An 18,967-nucleotide genomic window follows, 5' to 3' on the forward strand; every position below is an offset into this window, starting at 1 on the left:
ACAACACTGAGGGTTGCGATCCCGTTGCCGGTCCCGGTCCGGTACGGGCGCGACACTGAGGGTTGCGATCCGTTGCCGGTCACGAAAAAAGACAAAAAGGTGCGATCCCGTTGCCGGTCCCGGTCCGGTACGGGCGCGACACTGAGGGTTGCGATCCGTTGCCGGTCACGAAAAAAAAGACAAAAAGGAATAAAGATTTTTTTTAAGATTATGAAACAAAAGGAAGTCAGAGGAGCAAAATCAGGTCTGCAAGATGGATGCTTAATGATTTCCCACTGAAACTCTCCAAAATTGCCCTTGTTGGATGAGTGGGATGAGCAGGAGCGCTATCATGGTGGAGAAGGACTCTGTAGTGAAACTTTCCTCATTGTTTTTCTGCTGAAGTTAGCTTTCTCAAAACACTTTCATAATAAGCAAATGTTATCATTCTTTGATCCTCCAGAAAGTCAAGAAGCAAAATGCCTTGAGCATCCCAAAAAACTGGTGCCATGTCCTTTGTTCTTGACTGGTCTGCTTTTCTTTGACTGGACCGCTCCCACCTGTTGGTAGCCATGGCTTTCATTGTGCTTTGCCTTCAGGATGCTACTGGTAATGTTTCATCTCCTGTCACATGTTTTTGCCATGTTTCATTGCCTGTTACAATTCTTTAAAGAAATGCTTCAGGATCTTGATCCCACTTATTTAAAATCTCCATGAAAAGCTCGGCTTTTGTCTGCAGTTGATCTGAGTACAACAGTTTTGGCACCCATTAAGCAGGAGGTTTGTTCAACTGCAATTTTTCAGTCAGAGGTGTGTTAGCTGAACCAATTGAGATGCCTGTGGTGTTGGCTATTGTTCCTGCTATTAATCATCAGTCTCTTCAATTAGGGCACAAACAAGATTAATTTTTTCTCACAAATTGATGTGGATGGTCTGCCGCTGTGGGCTTCATCATCTTGTCCCTTCTTAAAACAAGTTATTCATTTGCAAAGTGATGATTTCTTTGGGACACTGTTCCCATAAACTTTTATGATGCATCAGTGATTTCAACATTCTTCCACCCAAGCTTCACCATAAATTTGATGTTTCTTCTTGCTTCAATTTTAGCAGAACTCACGTTGCTCTGATAGGAGCTCTTTTCAGACTGATGTCTTATCCTTCTTCGTGCCTCAAACTAGGTCCTATTCAGACATGTTATAAAAGGTTATCATGAGTTTATTTGATTGCAAAAAAAATTTTGAAATCCATGCATAGTTTTTTCTTAATACACATTTTCCATGAACTTTTTGAAGACCCCTTGTTTATACAAATATATACATAACAGAGCAGGAAAAAAAAATGTATGAGAAGCTGCTATAATCCTAGTTTTTCAACTGGCCATGAGGCCAGAGATAAATTTTACCTTCTTTCTACACTATCTATCCCATGTTCCCCTAACTTTCATTCAACACCTGTTGCTTTATCTAGTGAGATTGCTCTATTGCAATACTTATATTCTAAAATATAAATAAGTATAGTGTGCATGTATATATACAAAACACACATAGATATACATATACATATGTACCTATAATACTGTGTGTATACACATACCCACACACAGAGCAAGGAAGAAAATATAAGAAGCTGATAGATTCATATTCAAACTTTTCTTCCTAATAAGTACATTTTTTAAAATTTTTATTTACACACATTTATGGGGTACAGAGTTGACTATCAGCATTTGTGTATGGTATGTGGTGATCAAATCAATATTAATAGCAAGTTCATCATTACAAATCATAATTACTTCTTGTGTGCCTTACCCAATTACTCCCTATCTCCCCTCCCCCTCCTCTTTTCCCACCTCTAGTAACTATAGGTCTGTTCTCTCTTGAAAGTTCAACACTTTAGTGTGGTCTTTGTTTGTTTCTTAGCTCCCACTTATGAGGACATGTGATATTTCTCTTTCTGTGCCTGGCTTATTTCACTTATAATTTTCTCCAAGCTCATCCATGTTGTTGCAAATGGCAGAATTTCATTCTTTTTTATGGCTGAGTAGTATTTCATTATGCATATATATCACATTTTCCTTATCACCTGTCTTCCACTGGTGGACATTTAGGTGGGTTCTATATCTTGGTTATTGCAAATAGAGCTGCGATGAACATTGGAGTGTAGGTATCCCTTTGACATGATGATTTCCATTCCTTCAGGTATATACCTAAAAGTGGGATTGCTGGATCACATGGTAGTTCTGTCTGTAGGTGTCTGAGAAACCTCCATACTGTTTTCCAAAGTGGTTGTACTAATTTACAGTACCATCAACAATGTAGGTGTTCCCTTTTCTCCACATTCTCGCCAGCATTTGTTACTCACTCTCAGTCTTTTTGATAATAGCCACTATAGCCGGGATGAAATGATACCTCAATGTGGTTTTGATTGGCATTTTCCTGATGACTAGAGATGTTCAGCAGTTTTTCATTGGTATGTACATATTTTAATGCGTTGGTTAACCTCTGGAGCAATGTACTACAAGGCCCCCAGAGGATGCCCTAAGTTACAGACCTGCCCTGACCGTCATCACATGGCTGTGATGCTCTTACCCCTGGATAAATTGTATCAATCATCCAGGCATCCTATCTGCTCATCATTGAAAGTTGGAGGGAAGGAAAGAGCAACCCACCCTCTCCAGGCTAAGTACTTGGGGATGAAGGAAGAGGTCGAGGGTGTCTAGAAATAGGTCCTCTGCCTAAAAATATCTCCCCTAAAAACCTAACAATATCTGTAATTCCACCATTAGGAAGTTACTTCTTTTTTGTTGATAAACTTTCTATACAGAAACAGCTTCTAAAAAGGAGTTGTTTTGTTGTCACAGGGATCCTTTACCCCAAAAATTAAAACTAAAAAATGAGCAGGCCAAAAACTTAGAAGTAACTTTACACTGTTAAGCAGAAGAGTAGAGAGGTGCAGCTGTGTGCCCCTTAAGGCAGGCACCCATGAGTGGAATAATAGATGTCAAGAGTACGTGAGGGCAGAAGAGAAATCCTTCCCTTTATTTCCCTGGAGACAGCAGCTCAGAAGCCCAGAATTAAAGGTGACAAGCTAGGTGTCAAATGGCAGATTAGCTTTGTTCAAGGGATCCAGCAGGACTAAGGGATTTACACAGAGTGACAGTCTGCGGTGGCTGGTAGCAAATGCCAGCTACAGCTCTTGCTATCTTAAAAGCAGACTACAGGGAGAAACCTGCAGCTGGAAGCCTGAACACCAATAATGACCACAATCATAGCTTATAGTGGGCTGGGACCTCAGTTATCCTCTCTTGTTTGGAAAGCTTAGCATTCATCTGGAGTTTGATCAGAAACTTCAATTCCACTGGCTAAGACTCTTCTTAAACTAGTCCTGACAACCTAGGAAGTGCATTTTCTGATTAAGACTTTGCTTGGCAGGTGCAATTCTTAGTATGGGAAAGGTGACAGTCCTAGTCAAGTAAGCCACACATCAGAAACAGGAACTTGCACCACCAGCTTAACTTTCTCACTTGGCCCCTCGCCCAACTGTTCTACTACCAAGGGAAATGAAGACTGTTCTGCCTATCATGGTAAGGGAAACCTCACAGCTCCTACAAAGTACTCCTATTTGGTGACCCCAGTTGGCCCAGGTTATTATGCTCAGTTCTCTGCCCTAAATTAATCCTGTGACTTGAGCTTAGCAACCTCTCCTCCTGGATTATAGTGTATTAAATTCAGAGCAGAGGAATATACTTGATTCCCTGCAAGGGCCTAGCTATCTCCACATTTCCATAACTCTGTTTTACTGAAGTATGTTCACCTCTACACCCTAGTTCCCTCCCCCAAAGCATATTCAACTGTCCTCTCTTCTAGAAATGCAAATCTGACCCTCTAAGAAACACAACATAAGAGACTTGTACCCAAATCTGGTTTGCTTCTTACTTCGGTAAAGTCAATATGAGAAACAGTCCATGGCAGCAAATTAGGCCACTACTTAATGGGCTGGAATTCCAATTAAAGGAAGGAGTCATAACAGGCTTTATGAGGCTGCCTGACAGTAGGGAGGAATGTCTGACCTAATCTTGGATCCCAGGAAGGCCACCTTAAGAGGGAAAGCAATTGCCCATCAGATTTGCCGTGGGTGAAGGGAAACCATAAACTACAGGGAGACTGGGCTCGTTAAAATGGTAATGCTCCTGTCTCAACCATGAAAGCACTCCCCGGACACCTCCGGAAATGAAATTTGGAACAATCAGAGATCCAAGCATTTCCTCCCCTCACCCAATCTAATTATTGTCATTTAATGTGTTGACGCACAATGAGGCCCACTAAATCCAGACTCATCACCCCTGAGTGCATCACACATTTCACAGACACCTGCAGGAAAACAAAGGACCTAGTAGGTTATTAGATAGGAATGTCAGGGAAACAGCAACAGATCTAATTCTTACTGACACCGTCTTATAATTCATTTGAAACTCCCTGAAACATTAGTCACCTCAAGAAAACCATTCTGTGTGTACTTATGGGAGATAATGGAAGGTTGGGTGAGGACACAGAATCGGGCCCAAGAAGAAAGCATAGGATCAGGCAATAAGCGTAAATCAGAGAATCCGTAGTATCTAATCATATTGCCCCCACAGTGACCCCATCATCTAATCAGTATCCAAGGCCAGAACTGGTAGTCATCCCTGACTTCTTCAAATCTGTCATTTACTCACTCAGCCAGTATTTACTGGTCACCTGTTATGTGCCGGGCACTGTGCTGAGCTCTGGAGGTACAGCAGGGGATACTCCCATCCATGCCGTCCACAGGCCCCACTGACATCTGTCTTAGATTGGGTTCTCTAGGATCAGATTCTGAGATAAGGGATTGCACGCAGAAGTTGTACTGGGCAGAACTCTCAGGAGCTACACCTGTAAGGGAGTGAGGATGACAGGTTGGGCAGAGGGAGATGCTGATCCATATGCAATTGCAACTGATGCCTCAGCCGATCCCACAGAGGGCTCTGGAGTTTGGACAGCCCTTCCGTACCGCCTGCAATTGAGGCCTTCGCATCCCCACATTAGACAGTCACTGGCTGTATTATATTAGTCTGTTTCTGTTGATTATAATATAAATACCTGAAACTGGGTGATTTATAAAGAAAATGAAAGTTATTGTTTACAGTTTCTGAGGCTGGAAAGTCCAAAGTCTGGGGAACACATCTGGTGAGGGTCTTCTTTGGTGGTGACTTTACAGCAATGCAGGGGTCTCACATGGCAGAAAATGGCAGAGCAGAGAGCGAGAGCTCCTCATACACTCTCCTTTTAAAGCCCTCAGAACCATGCTCACAACCACCATTAAACTATTGACTTAATCACCTCTTCAAGACCCCACCTTCCAATGATCATAGTAGGGCTTCCCATCCTCTTAACACTGTCACAGTGGGGATCAAGTCTGCAAAATATTAAACTTTGGGGAGACACAATTCAATCCACTGCACTGGCCGTGGGTGGACCCCTAGGAAGGGACATAATCTTGGACAAGAAAGTTTCCTGACACTGAGAGCAGGGCCCAGGAAGAACACAGCTGTGAGCCATGAACACGAGTATGTCCAGCAGCTGCATCAGCCTGAGAGGGGACCTGAGTGAAGTGCCACAGCTCCTACTGCTACATGCCCTGCAACCTCAGCATGGTCACCGGTCACCGTCACCGTTGGTCTTTAGGATGTCTTGTCTCAGACGCCTCGCTCTTCTCTCCTTCAGTGTGTTCCCTCCCATGGTGATCTTCCAGTCTTGTCACTTGAAGTATCCTAAACACCCAAATCATCTTTGGAATAATATTTGAGTTTCCATCTGGAGACTGTGAGGGTCTTCAGACTTTCTATTCAGAAAGTCTATTCAGAAAGGACTTCAAAATCTCTAAAGAATAGTTTTTCTCTGTTCATTTAGATAACATTTAAATTTTTAAAATACAATTATATTCTGAATCATCTGGATTTCCTCTCTAAAACCAAGAGCTATCTTGTAATTTTAGTGTCCACATTTGCATTTGTTACTAGCTACATTGGCTGCAGGTAGTATTACTTTAATTTCCCCAGGTTAATGAGGGGGAAAAGTCCAGAGAGAAACACTGAGTAAATGGTGCCTTGGGGCCAAATGAAGCTTGAAGCACTTCAGGTCACCACCCAAATTAAGGTTTCACAGTGAATAGAGAAAAATGGTGAGCAGTTGAGCCATCTCTGACATACAGCACAAGTAAGTCAAACTCAAAACAATCTGTCTCATTACAGTATCATTGTCACATTGAGAGTGGCAATTTTGCTCCCCCAAAACAACTTGATCTGACTCATTAAACTATTTTTTTTATTTTATTTTCTGTTTAGTTTTGCACTTTTTTCTTTTCTTTTTTTTTTTGGTGGCTGGCCAGCATGGGGATCTGAACCTTTGACCTTGATGTTACAAGGCTGTGCTCTAACCAACTGAGCTAACCAGTCATCCCTAGTGTAGTTTCATTTGAATACAATTCATAAATTTTATTTGCTTTCATATTTGCATCACTGATATAAATATAATGATATTAAACCTGGCTTTATAACTATACTGTATATACTCAGGTAAAATTACAATTAAATCTTTTAAGTCAATGCAGGGAGATTTTGAGGATTTTTTTACCAAAAGATAAAGTTGGAGGGTGTCATAAATTACTCAAGTGGAAAATATTGGTCTAAACTCCTTCACATGGCCTCTGTGGCCCCTCATGATCCTGTCCCATACGGCTTCCAGCAGACTACAGGGGCATGAAAAGTGTTATGTCGTATCCAAACTGGCTGTAACCACTTTTATCTTCCAGAGGACTGCATTATTTACAAAATAAGAAATTAGGCATTTGTTCCACTCCATCCCACTTATAAAATCCAAGGCTGGAAGGAAAATGGAACCACTGAAATATCAAAGCCTCTCCTGCATCTTTCTGTGCTTCTAAAAGGTGAAGCCCAAAGCACACAGCCCCTGTGGCTGAGCCGGGTAAGTTGGGTTTTTATAACAGGCCTTTTTCCCAAGGAGAGGGCTGAAGCTGCAGTGATTCTACGAGTAAGAATTGGACCAATGGCAACCTGCAGGTCAGGTTTTTCAACTGCCCAAGGAGGGATGGCAGACAAGGCCTATGAAAGGTATGGAGTTAGAACAGAGACTCTTTAGGGCCAAGACCCTATAAGTACTGCAGGCACAGTGGAGAAAAAAAAAAAACACTTGTGTACAAGACAGCAAGGAAACCTGTTTCTTCTGCTCAGACTCAGGGTGAAGAGAGTCTCCCATTAGATATCAAAGCAGAAGAGTTTCTGTTTTACATAATTTGGAAGGCCAGATTTTTACTACCCACATTTGTGAGAATCCCAAAACAGAGAAATTAATATTTTAAAACCTGTCCCTGAGCCAGTGGTCCCCTTAGGTATCTTTAAAAGCAAAAGTAAAACCAATCTCAGCTCTGATGGAGATATATTTAGATAAAGGAATATAAAACACATGTGGAAAAAGACACCACAGGCACAAGTACTATACATATAGTGACCAAACATCTTGGTTTGCCCAGAACTGTCCTGGTTTATACCTGTTGTATACCAGTTAAAACCTATTAATTACTTTTGGTGTCCCTTTCACTACCAAAATGTCTCTGGATGATAAATCATATAGTCATCGAATTATAAGAAATAAACATGGATGTTTTGTATGTCAAAAGGAAAAATTCATGGGCCAGCCCGTGGCTCACTCAGGAGAGTGCGGTGCTGATAACACCAAGGCCCCGGGTTCGGATCCCATATAGGATGGCCGGTTTGCTCACTGGCTGAGCGTGGTGCTGACAACACCAAGTCAAGGGTTAAGATCCCCTTACCGGTCATCTTTGTAAAAAAAAAAAAAAAAAAGGAAAAATTCACAAGGAAAATTTAATCCTAAAACAGAATTATCTAAAAGGACAGACTCAAAATATATAAAATAAAAACAAGTACCAGGAGGACTGGATAAATCCAGTCAAGTGGAAGACTTTCACATGCCTCTCTTAGTAATTTATAGGTTAAGCAGACTGAAAATTAGCAAAGATAAATAAGGTTTAAGCAACACAATTGACAAACTTGATATAATATACCTGTATATATACCATACACCTAATAATTAGAGGCTAGAAACCCATTTGAAACACATATGAAGCATTTATAAAAATTGACCACAACTATAACTATATACAAATACATAGTCATAGAAATATAGCTATTTTGTTATATAGCAAACCTTAAAAAAATACCAAAGAATCACTCTTATAAATGATTTCTGACAACAGTTTAATAAATTAGCAAGCATAAACCAAAGGGATAAAAACTTCTGGAAATTTGAAAACACACTGGTAAATAACACTATTGATAAAAGAACACATAATGGAAATTATAGAATATTTAAAAGTGAACAATGAAAATATTACATATCCAGACTAATGGTCTGCAGCTAAAACAATAGGTAGAGATAAATTAATATCCATGAATGTATCAATCAAAAGGCAGGGTGACATCACTCACATCTGCATTATACTTATGCATGGTTCCATTACACGTTATAGAGACCTCACACATTACACTCAAATTTTCTGCAAATAACACATGATAATAAATGTATTATCAACATGTAGGAAAACCCTCAACAGAAGTAATTTCATTACATTGATATAACCAGACTCAATGTGCAAGCAGAAAATAACTTTCTTCTTTCCCCCTTGTCTCCCTTTAAAGTCACTTGATGTGAGTTGTTCCTCTGCAGTGGGGAGAAAGGAGTACCAAGTGGTAACTGATGTTCAAAAGCAACTCTTTCTAGCTTGGGATGCTTTTATGAGTTTCAAGGAAATTTCTCCATAGGACACTTGATTGCAACTGCCTTAGTGCAGGCAATGCCTCTTCTGCCCCTAGTTGCATACAACCCCTTCCTCAGGCCCTGGGCAACTGGCAGTCTGTCCATGTTCTATCCATGGTTTCACAGTCCATCCATGAGCCCATTCATCCTCTTGATTGAAATCCAAAATACCTCCAAGACATCTTCCAAGCCAAGGTTGATTCCCAGAAAATCGTGCACCTTGGATTTCTGTTGACATTGGTGGAAATATTGCTTTTTCCAAACACCACCATCTTTCTTCACTCCCGTGCCAGGCAGGCTGTTCCACGCACCTCTCTTCTGTCGACCTTATCAGATGTAAGTCAGCCACCAGTCCACTGTAGCCCCTAAACTCCAGGGAATACACATCAGGGTTCCAAGAGGGTCTCTTTACCTCTCACCAGACATAACCACCTTCCCCCTTGTTCCCACGTGGATGTAATGAAGAAGATGCCAGAGCACTCCATCACTTTCTTCAAAGATGTTCTCTCTCTCAGACTTTCAAATCCAATCATGCTTTATTCTCAAGCTGGGTGTTGATTAAGGTGATAAAACTGGTTCCTCATTACCTCCTTTGCACCTGTGAATAAGTGGTCTAGCACCTGATTTTAGAAAGTAGCATCTACTATTTTTTCATTAGATTTGTGTAGCCTCTCCTGAAACAAAGATACAAGAGTCCTGTTTTAACTCTCTGGTTAACAGAAGTGTAAATTCTACAAAACCTGGGTATACATTGAGTAACAGAAAGCTGTCCCCTATAATTAAGTAGCAGATGATTTCAGAAGGCTTAAGATCCCTCTCGTTAACACAAGATGAGAATTCTGTTTCCATGAGGACACAAGACCTCAGCACAAACATTCAGTATAAGGACTCCATCAGATCATCTGGAAAAAGAAAATTATACTAAAATGATGGTGGGGTGAGGAAGGGAAAAGGGATCATTTGAACAGAAGGTAATTTCCTGCTGGGCCCAGAAAGAGGCAACAAGTACAGAGTATAAGCAACAAGAGCTCCACATACAAGCAGCACTTCTACACACAAAGTGACTTCTAATGATGCACAAAACAGAGTAGCAGGGGATTTATGGCTGAATTTGGGATGAGAGGAAGCAAAATGGGTTTGGAGAAGTATGTTCACAATAGCCCTAAAGAAATGAGTCTGAACAACAGATGTTCCTCTGCACAATAAATAAAATAAAGAAATTGAACTTCATACGATCTCTAACACACAACTACACCCATCGGGATAAACAAGACCCCTGACTTTGCTGGAATATTCATCGGAGCTGCAAACATGTTCATTAATAAGTACTTTTCACAGTTCCCAGCGACCGTTCAGGTTCTTGGTTTTTTGAGAGGACAAATTTCTATCTGGCAAGGTTCTAAATTTCAGAGTTTTGCAATAGGAGCAAGGGACATTTAACTATATTTTTCCTATTTCTGGTTGATTTTTTTTTTTTTTTCTGTCCATTGATACTACAGGAAACTGTTTTCAGTAAGAAAACACTTTTGTTTCCCATTTCTTTGTGTTTCCAAGAAGAGATAAGAGTCATTAAATTCAATTGTGGACACTTCATCAAAGAATCAAATAAGCTAGAAGGAAACTCAGAGTTACATTCCATCATATTGTAGATTAGCATACTAAATTTCAAACAGGAACTGATTTATCCAGGGACACGATATATGTGCTTGCAAAGAGTTTTCTGAAGAGAGGAGCCTACTTCAAACAGAGACTCCATCTCAACCTGTGTTTCCATGACGGCAGCAGCAGGAGAAAGAAATATAGAGAGGTTTGTACTGGCTCTGAAGTGGTGCTTGTCCCCTCACAGTTCAATGGCTGAAACAAGTCACATGGCTGTGTCAACTTCAGCAGGAGTGGGGAAGTTTTACCACGCGCCCCTCTTTGTGGGTCCTCTGCAATAAAGTGGATATTGAACTACACCTTATTATTCCCATGTGTGGTAGTAAATGCTGCTGGCGAAAGGGCTCAGAGTCTTTTCCAGCCTTGAGCCAATGCACTTTCCTTTTATGAAGTTCTCCTCTTATTCTCCTAGGCCCAATTCAAGTCCACTCATTGAAACTTGCTCCTTGCTATACCCAACCCAAGGTGAATTCTCAAGCCTCTAAACTCCAACACAGTGTATATGCTGTGGGCACTTTCATTAGGCAGTTTCCGCAGGCTACCTCACTTTTTCCCATTGCCCATTTAAACAGCAAACTCCTTGAGAGCAAGATGCTTTCTTATGCCGAGAAAGCTACCCAGTGAACCTGAACAGTGTGGAATGCCCAAGGGAGGTACAACTCTTTGGAAATATTCAATGCACGTCTAATGCAGACGAACATTGGTTTTAGACCAAAGTTTCTATCAAGTATAGTATGCACAAAACGAATAGTCATCAAGACCACAGAGGCTGCAATTGTCCTTAAGGACACATTTAAACTGAACTTCAGGACCACACTACAACCCCGTCACTCTGAGAACAAATAACTCTATGGATCACCTTGAGTTGGACCTGGTTAAGCTGGGTTTCCTAAAAGCAGGAACTGAGACAAGGATTTATGTCCAAGTGATTTATTGAGGGAAAAATCTATACGAGAGTAAAAGAGCAGGACAGAGATGAGGCAGAAACTACACAAGGATGAGACTTTCAGGTGAAGTCTAGCTTCAACCCATCCCACAGGGAGCTCTTGCACCTTGAATCCATCCTGCTTTGAGGCAAAAGAGCAGGTTTTGTAAATGCCCTTCCGCACACCCCCAACCAGTCAATCTTACTACAGGCTGCTCTGGCATGAGGAAGGTGTAATTCCTGGGCATCTGCAGGTGAGGGGCTCCAGGCACCTGAGAACAGTACTCAGGAGAAGGCAGCTCCTGCGAGCCATTAGCCAGAGCAGTTGAAGGGCAAACCAAAACTGGTAAAATGGAACCCAGGGAATCTGGAGAGGGCACCGTCACCATTCGCTACATCCCAAAAACCAGACGACACACAGAGACAGCTTTAACACTATCCTTCACCTCCAGAGGTATACGTGGATGAGCAGGTGGCCCAGCCGCGGGCTGACAAGAGTACACAACAGCTTTGCTCTCCTATAAAGAGATCCTTAATGAGTGTGTTCGTCATTAAGAGAGTCACTAATTTGAAAATTCTGTCAGACAGATTCTCCTCTCTGCTCTTCTTCACATCCAGGTAACTACACCTGGCTAAGGTCATTCTGACCCTGATATTCCATCCTAATTGCTCAGATGACAACAGGGGACTTTAGATGGGAAATTCAGTGAAAAGTGGGATAAATTTTGCCTCTTGGCAGCCACAAGGGATTAGTTTCCATCGAAGGGCCGTGCTGAGGGATGATGTTTTGAGAGAATGCCTTGAATTGCTACCTCAAAGGGCTTCTTTCAAAGGGATGATTTATACATCACAAGATAAAGAGGATTTATATTAAAGAAAATGGATTCTTTTTCTGAACTGTTTTGAGGAAGATGGATAGCTTCCTATAAACTGCAGCTCTGTATCTGTGAGCTGAGTGTTTCCAGAAAACTACTAAGGTAATGAGGCCTCTGGGACCCACCACATCGTCCCTGCCACCACCCACACTGTGTGTGTGTATGTGTGAAGAGGCCATAGAGAGAGGCCCCCTGCTAGACAGTCCTCCAGAGGAAATTGTGTATTATCCAAATACACATACACAGAAGCTAATGATAATAATTGTGAAGGAAATTTCTAGCTTACTAAGTAGTACAGCAATTGTTGCTGTGTGCATATTTGCACAGCTGATTCCTCCTGCAAAAGTACTGCTCTTATCTACTAAAAACCTCATTATAAAGATCATTCTCCATGTTTTAAACAGCTCTACTGAATTCTCACATAATCTTTATACCAGCTTTCATGTACATATAATACAGAAAATCCAAGAGAGTTTACGGTATGTCAAACTGTTGGTAAGGTAAAGGCTTATCACTGCTTATTGGGCCTCCAATACCTGATCCTGGGGTGACCAGAAATTATCAGAGAAGAGACAAGTGGAGTCATACAATTAGTGAAAAAGTACCTCTGAGAAATAATAACATCCTAGTGCAATCTGGAAAAGCATCTGAGGGGGTCTCGGAAGCACTAGGCCATGGTACCAGCCTTCAGAAACCAAGAATTACAACAAAGCCACCACTATCCTGAATTTCACTCAAACCTTAGAGCAACTCTCATTCAGTGTTGTGCTGGCAAGCCAGGTTGGGAGGGGGAAAAAAAGCTCCAATTCGTAGTGCTTGCTGACTTTCGTGGTGTAAAGACGCCCATTATGACCAATTGCAAGTTACCAATGTGATGTCACCAAACAAGGAGTTGGTAAGAGACACACATGATTAGCTCTCACAAGCAAGAATAAACTGGCTCTAAATGAGAACACTAAGAGGCGCAAAAAGTGGGAGAGAGGGCTGACAGGCTATGCAAAAACATCTCTTCCCACCTTTGTGTCTTCCACTTACACATCTGTAGATCATCAAAAAGAACACTTTCAAGTTACTGGTCCTGAGTGCAAAAAAGTTACATCGCTACAAGTGTGAGGCTTTGTAAGGTACACTGAATACACTAAGTCCATCTTTGTCCAACATAGGAAAAATCTCCTTTTTTTTCCTATGTGTGATTCAGTTCTGTGTCACTCACATGCCTAGCAGTGCTTTGCTTATGGTGGTCACTCATCGGTCATGACTGAGGAAATAGTTTAATGACCGTTTGATCTGAATGTCTTCAATGGCTGGTACCCAAATCCAGCCTTCCCAGACAAGATAATTTTTTTCCAAAATTATATGAGAATTTAAAGACCCTTAAATTTGAAAGAGACAATAAATCCTAAACTTCATTGAGCATAACCATCTAGCCAGTAAATAATCTTTTCATCGGTCCCTCTAATAAGTGATTGCCCAATCTCTAATTAAATATATCCAATAACAAGGAATTTGTAAGCTAATATAATTGCAACTCACTGGTCATAGCCAGTGTAGCTCTGTGTTATGGATTGCACTGTGCCAAGAGCTCAAATGATGAAGACATGATCACTAATGAGACCTACAAGAACACATCTCTCAGTATGCTTTTGCATGCTCATTTCTCTCACCATTTCTAATAACATCCCTGCCTCTCACATTAAGAAGAGGGTTGCTATACTGATAGGGTGTGAGGGAAGTAAACAATGAACTGAAAAAGATAGTGAAATCCCCTGGGTAAAAGTGTACTCCTTAACACACAAAAATCAATTGTGTTTCTATATAATAACAATGAACAATCCAAAAAGGAAATTGAGAAAACAATCCCACTTACAAATCATCAAAAAGAATAAGGTAATTGGGAATAAACTTAACTGAGAAGGCAAAAGACTTGCACACTGAAAACTATAAAGCATTGCTAAAAATAATTTAAAGAAGACATAAATGGAGAAAAAAATCCCATGTTTATGGATTGGAAGACTTAATATTGTTATGATGTCAATACTACCTAAAGAAATTCACAGATTCAAAGCAATGAATCTACCAAAATCCCAATGACATCTTTTGCAGAAATTTTTTCTAACAACCCATCCTAAAATTCATATGGAATCTCATGGGAACCTCAATAGACAAAACAATCTTAAAAAAAGAACAAAGTTGGAAGTCTTACACTACAAATTTACAGCAATCATTACAGTGTGGTAGTGGCATAAAAACAGACATATAGACCAATAGAATAGAACAGAGAACCCAGAAATAAACCCTCAGATGTATGGCCAGATAATTTGTAACAGGGTGCCACAACCACTCAATGAGGAAAGGATAGTCTTTTCAACAAATGGTGCTAGGAAAATTGGATATCCATATGCAAAAGAATGAAGTTGGACCCTTAACTTACACCATGCACGAAAATTAATGCAAAATGAATTAAAGGTCCAAACACAAGAATTAAAACTATGGAACTCTTATAAGAAAATATAGGGACAAAGCTTCATGACACTGAATTTGGCAATGGTTTCTTAGATATGACACCAAAAGCACAGGCAACAAAAGAAAAAATAGATAAATTGGACTTTATCAACATTTAAAACTTTTGTGGATCAAAGGACACTATCAACAGAATGGAAATAACTCACTGAATGGGAGAAATATTTACATAAGGAATATCTGATAAAGAATTAATATCCAAAATATATAAAGAACTCTTACCATTCAACAACAAAAAGACAAACAGCCCAATTTTTAAAATGGCCAAAGAGTTAAAAAGACATTTCTCCAAAGAAGATGTACTAATGACAAATAAGCACGTGAAAACATGCTCGACATCATTAGTCATTAGGGAAATGCAAGCCAAAACTGCCTGAGATACCAGTTCACACCTTAGGATGGCTACTATGTAAAACACACACACACACACACACACACACACAGAGAGAGAGAAAATAAGAGTGTTGTCAAATATATGGAGAAATTTGGACCCTTGCATTACTGGTGGGAATGTAAAATGTTGTAGCCACTATGGAAAAACAGTAAGTAGTTCCTCAAAAAAATTAAATATAGAATTACCACATGATCCACCAATTCCACTTCTGGGTATATAACCAAAAGAACTGAAAGCAGGTACTTGAATAGATATTTGTGCACCAATGTTCATAGCAGCATTATTCACAATAGCCAAAAGATAGGAAGAACTAAATGCTCACCTATGGATGAATAGATAAACAAAATGATATATACATGCAAGGAAATATTACTCATCCTTAAAAAGGAAGGGAATTCTGGCACATGCTACAACACGGGTGAATCTCGAAGACATTATGCTAAGTGAAGTAAACCAGACAGCAAAAGACAAATATTACATGATTCCACTTGTACAAGGTACACAGAATAATCTAATTTATGAGACATGAAGTAGAATAGTGGTTACCAGGGGTTGGGGGGAGGGGTGGCCAGGGAGAAGTGGGGAGTTGTTTAATGAGTAGAGAGTTTCAGTTTGAAATGAGGAGAAAGTTCTGGAAATGGATAGTGGTGATGGCTGCACAACAATGTGAATGTACTAATGCCAAAGAATTGTACACTTAATAGTACACTTAATAGTTAAAATGGTAAATTTTCTGTTACATATATTTTACCACAATAAAGCAGATAATAAGAAGTATGTTCCTTGGAACTGGACTTGAGCCCTCCCAGGTCTTCTCCTGTGATAGCCAAAAGAATCATGCAGTCAACGTGCTTCCCTAGGATTCTATAAGCACCAATCACACACTAAATACTCAACAAGGATTGTTTCTCTTCCCCAAAGATTATTTCTCTATGCACTTTCTCCATTCTGTTTTATGACAGAGCACTGTACAATTGTTTTCCATTTGATTCATTTATGTCTGCCACCCTACTTATATATCAAAATTCAGAGATATTCTTTAAAAATTACTTTTGAAAACTCTTCTCAGTCACCATTTTGTTTCAAAACTGCAGTCTGAGCTCTGAATGCACCATCCAAGACCTCGATGAATCTTTTTCTGTGGTTTCCTCGTAGACCATTAGAAACTGTGAGTGTTTCTCAGAAAAAGGGAACACGGGATACATTATTATATCATCACAGGAGCAAAGTGAAAAGACAAAGGTGTCTTTCATAACTGCTCCTTTAAGCAGGAAACAACCTATTTGGGGTTAAACCAAAAAGAGGATATTTTCTTTTTAGTTTGCAATAATCCCAAAGTAGTTTTCTTTGTTTGTTTGTTTGTTTGGGGGGGTCCTTCATTTGTTCTTTTTTAAAATCATGATCCATTACTCTATCCAAACTATGTTGAAATGGCTACTTTTTTCTTTTTTTTTTTGTGACCGGTAAGGGGATCGCAACCCTTGGCTTGGTGTCGTCTGCACTGCACTCGGCCAGTGAGCGCACCGGCCATCCCTATATAGTATCTGAACCCGCGGCGGGAGCGCCACTGTGCTCCCAGCGCTGCACTCTCCCGAGTGAGCGATGGGGTCGGCCTGAAATGGCTACTTTTAAGCATGCTCACAGCAATTCGAGCAAAATCTAATTAACTAAAGTAACTTTTTAAAAGAAAAATCCAATCCAATACGTTGCTAAAATGTTATATTCAATTAATCTGGTTTTCTACCACTTCTCTCTTCTGTGTTACCGAAAATCCAAATACGTTAAATTTATTTTTTTCTCTTCATCCACTAATTTTACAATTTCATCAGTGAGATGCTATCAGATTTTTTTGGCATGACGCTTTGTTTACAGACCTGAACTGCTCATGATTCTATTATCCTCCATATGACTATAGATTTCTTTTCTCCTGGTATTTGCTCCATTATTTTATAAGGAAATTAAAATCCCTTTCACTAGATATTAGTTTTTGGTTTTCAGTATCTTTCCCATTTTTCAAAAACTGTCATTACATCTACCATGATTCCATCTTTCAGCATCTTCTCTATTTTATAAATGTTTCCATCATGATTGCTGGAGTTGATGACCTAGACCCAGAACACAGAAACTGGTCAAAAATAGACTCAATTCCCCAGTCCATATCTTCTCAGCTGAATCCATAGAACTTTAGGGACAATGCTTTGTTAGTTTTTGCTGTTTTGTTTTTATTTTATCACTACACAATTAAACATCAAACATTTTTTGCGGCCCTCTACCAACTGTTGTTCTCTTTTCTGTTTTCTATTTGTTGTTCTTAGGGGAAGGAGTGTTTGATAAATTGTTCACAGTCTCTTTTTGTCCTTCTTTACACAGCGTAACATGAGGAAGCTCAATGCTTGAACATTCTAACACATTCATTCCTCTGTTTTATATGGTTAGTTCTTTTCAATAACTTTCCTTTGAGAAGGAAGAGGAGAAAACTTACCAGAAGTGTTTTCCATGGGCTTTGGAATCAGACAGACCTGGGTTTAAATCTCAGCTTCACCACTTACTAGCTCAGGAACCTGCCTAAATTACCAGACTTCTCAAAGCACATCATTCTCACCTATAAAATCGGGACAGCACCATCATCCCTTCAGAATTGTTGTGAGATTAGGTGAGCTAGTCTTTGCAAAAGCCCTTAGAACATAGTAGGTACTTAATATACTTACCTTCCGTTAATCCCATTCTGTCTTCTGCTCCCTCAACTATGCATCTCTGCCTCATCCTAAAACCTCATCCCAAACCAACAAGAAATCCTTCTAGCAACCTCCAGATGACCGCTATTTAGCAACCACCTCTTCTGTTTGCCTTCCAAACAACATTTTAATGGGACCTGAACACTCACCCAACACTAGAAATTCCACAGTGACCTCACTGGTTGCAAAACATGGCTGCAACCTAAGATGGTGAAAATAGAAAGATGTCCAAGGATTTCCCGAAAAGATCCTTGATCTTTCTGCTCAATTCTTCAGTTCCAATTGGTTTTGGCCTGTGAGATACCACTGTAAAATCACCCTGCATGGGCCGGCCCGGTGGCGCACTGGATAGTGCGCCGCTTGGGAAGCGCGGCGGCGCTCCCGTCCGAGGGTTCGGATCCCACATGCAGACCGGCTCCTGCTCACTGGCTGAGCGAGGCGCGGGAGCAACACCGAGGCTTGCGATCCCGTTGCCGGTCCCCGGTCCGGTACGGGGGCAACACTGAGGGTTGCGATCCGTTGCCGGACACGGAAAAAAGACAAAAAACAAAAAAAAAAAAAATCACCCTGCATGGGGGAATTCTATTTGTTTATGTCTTGTTTGGGGGTTGCGATCCGTTGCCGGACACGGAAAAAAGACAAAAAACAAAAAAAAAAAAAATCACCCTGCATGGGGGAATTCTATTTGTTTATGTCTTGTTTGGGGGTTGCGATCCGTTGCCGGACACGGAAAAAAGACAAAAGACAAAAAAAAAAAAAAATCACCCTGCATGAGTGAATTCTATTTGTTTATGTCTTGTTTGGGTTTGTTTTTGTTATTTTCAGAATTTTCAGAGCCATGATTTCTTATTAAAAATACTTTTGCTTCCTTCTCTATCCTGCTCACCATCTTTAAACTCAATCAGGGATAATTTTTCACCACAATGAATTCCAGTCGTTCAGCGGTGACAATGGCTTTTTTAAACCATATGAGAATTCTCACATTTCCAACTGGCCGTTTCCTACCTTTTGCA

This window comes from Galeopterus variegatus, unplaced genomic scaffold (assembly GCF_000696425.1).
Source record: "Galeopterus variegatus unplaced genomic scaffold, G_variegatus-3.0.2 Scaffold3476, whole genome shotgun sequence".
In the NCBI taxonomy this organism is placed as follows: domain Eukaryota; kingdom Metazoa; phylum Chordata; class Mammalia; order Dermoptera; family Cynocephalidae; genus Galeopterus; species Galeopterus variegatus.